The sequence below is a fragment of the Leptonychotes weddellii genome, unplaced genomic scaffold (genome assembly GCF_054177405.1).
Source record: "Leptonychotes weddellii isolate Sample4059 unplaced genomic scaffold, ASM5417740v2 HiC_scaffold_21417, whole genome shotgun sequence".
Taxonomy (NCBI): Eukaryota; Metazoa; Chordata; class Mammalia; order Carnivora; family Phocidae; genus Leptonychotes; species Leptonychotes weddellii.
The window spans coordinates 583-3,010 of NW_027801861.1; the positions used below are offsets into that span (position 1 = coordinate 583).

General features: G+C 63.7%; 1 long non-coding RNA gene across 1 annotated transcript; it reads right to left on the reverse strand.

Annotated features, from left to right (window-relative positions):
- Window positions 1–906: 906 nt before the first annotated feature.
- Window positions 907–2,337, reverse strand: LOC145718763 (uncharacterized). The gene is made up of 2 exons (XR_014142005.1): window positions 1,459–2,337; window positions 907–1,319 (listed from the first exon to the last, which is right to left on the reverse strand). It is a non-coding gene; the product is annotated as an uncharacterized LOC145718763 (long non-coding RNA).
- Between the last annotated feature and the right edge of the window lie 91 nt (window positions 2,338–2,428).

Here is a 2,428-nt window from a genome sequence, read left to right on the forward strand (position 1 = left end):
CTGGGAAGGTCTCCCAGGGGAAGAGGCCTTGGAGGGGGCTGACATTAGGGATGCGAGGCGAGGGGGATGGGGCCGGGGGTGGGCAGCGACCCTCCCCGATGCCCTATCCATTCGGTCAGCTACTCTGACTCCCAAGGGGACAGCCGGGCCAGGTTTCAGCCTTCAGAGAGGGAGAAAGGAAAGGAGAGGAAGGTGAGCCGCCCTGCTCAGGCTAGGGGTGAGTCCAGGGTTCATTCAGTCCTCCCCCACACATTTCCTTTTGGGGTCAGTGCAAGCTGGGCATCCGGAGATAAAGCTGACACCCCGCCCCGGGCCTCAACTGAAGGGGGGGGGTCTCGATTTGGTGGCCAGAACCCCACCTCTAACCTCGCCAGAAGGCTGGGTCAAGTCGCTTCACTTCTCGGAGCTCAGTTTCCTTATCTGTAAAATGGGAAAAGAAGGGGGTCGTTCTGAGGAGTGAACGAGATTAGGGGGCGCAGCCAGAGCAGGACGCAGACGAATCGCTAGCTACACATCGGCGATTATTAGGATTAATGCAACGCTGGCGGCGATGTGAGCGCCGAAGGGCAGGAGGACGGCCGCGGGGTCCGGCCTGGGGCTGGAGTGGGGGGTTGGGGGTGGGGGTGGAGGGAGTCCCATCCAGCCCCGGGCCGCCTCCTCTCTTCTCCGTCGCACGGCAAGCAGCTGGCGCGCCTTCGGGCCGGCGCCGCTCTCCCGCCCTGCAGCCCCGGCGCTGGGCCTCTCCCCTCCCCAGGGCCTCTCTCCTCCCCGGGTCCCCCTCCAACCCACCCCGCCCCGGGCCTGGAGGACGTGCGCCGCGCTCGCACCAGGCGGCTGGACGGGACAGGACGCGCCCGCTCCGCCCCGCCACCGAGGCCCCGCGGGGGAAGGAAGTGCTGAGGCGTGTTTGTCAGGGCTTGGCGTTATTATTATTTTTTAAACTGTGAACACAAAATAGTAAGGAGAATGGAAAGAACTTTCGAAACAGGAGAAACAAAACAGAACAAAACACCCGCAGACCTCGCGGCGCATAACACGGGAGTTTCCCTCGAGAAGAATCCGCGTGGAAACGCGGGCCCCGCGCCAGCTCGTGTCTCCGTACATCCCAAGTGCAACGGGTGTTTAAAATCGTACGAACAGGGATGCCTGGGTGGCTCGGGCGGTTAAGCGTCTGCCTTCGGCTCAGGTCATGGTCCCAAGGTCCTGGGATCGAGTCCCGCATCGGGTTCCCTCCTCAGCGGGGAGCCTGCTTCTCCCTCTCCCACTCCCCCTGCTTGTGTTCCCTCTCTCTCTGTTTCTGACAGATAAATGAAGAAAATCTTTAAAAATAAAAATAAAAAAATAAAATCGTACAAACAGCTGATGTCTGTGGCCTCCCCCACCGTCAGAAATCTGGCCCGCAGGGATTAAGCGCCCACTGCGTGCGGACACCGCATGACCCCCCGCCCCAATAATTACAGCGTGCCCGGCGTGGGGAGTAGAGAAAGGGTCTAGGAAGGCCTCTTGGAGCAGGTGGCATGTCGTAGAGGTCCGTGGTATTTGGCTCCGTGAAGGGGCTGGAAGCGCCTTCCAGGCAGAGGGAACAGCGCACACGAAGGCCCTGAGGCACATAGGGGCTTGGTGCCCTGCCGTGGGCGCGGACGTGCGGAGCACCCGATGGGGCAATTGGGCGAGGTCCGCAGGAGGCATTTCGGGGCAGGGGGTTGTAATTTTCACGCCCTACAGATCCGGGTCACCTGGCCCCGAAACAGCGGTGGGTGTTGACGGTCCTGGTCTGGTCAAAAGCACAATTCTGCGGATCTGCACAGACTTTTGGAGCCGGCCGAGCCTTCACTCGCTCAGGACTTCCCTGCGAGGCGGGCCCTGCAACCACTGAAGACCCATTTCGCAGACCAGAGAGCGTTATTCCCGTCTCCCAGATGAGGAAACCAAGAAGCGGCTAGTCTCTGGCGCTCGCGAGGTGCAGAGGTGGAGCCGCGCCGCCTCGGGCACTCCCCGGAGTGGGCGCTCGGGGTGGGTGGGGCGGGCCCTGGCCCCCGGCGCTCGGCTGTCTGGAACTGTGGGCCGGGTGCTGGTCCTGCCACGCAGCCGCAGAGGCTCGGCCCCGCGGGCGGGCGGCAGGAAGAGAGGCGACGCCCCCTGGAGCGCGGCAGGAACCCGGCGGGGCCCGCCTCCCGGCCCCAGAGCCGAGCCGCGCCGGCCCCAGCGGTGATGAAAGCCGCGGCCGAGTCCAGGTCACGCCGAAGCCGTTGCCCTTTTAAGGGGGAGCCTTGAAACAGCGCCCGGGTTCCATGTTTGCATCCGCCTCGCGGGGAGGAAACTCCATGTTGTAACAAAGTTTCCTCCGCGCCCCCTCCCTCCCCCTCCCCCTTAGAACCTGGCTCCCCTCCCCTCCGAAGCTCGCGGGGATCCCTCCCTCCCACCCCAC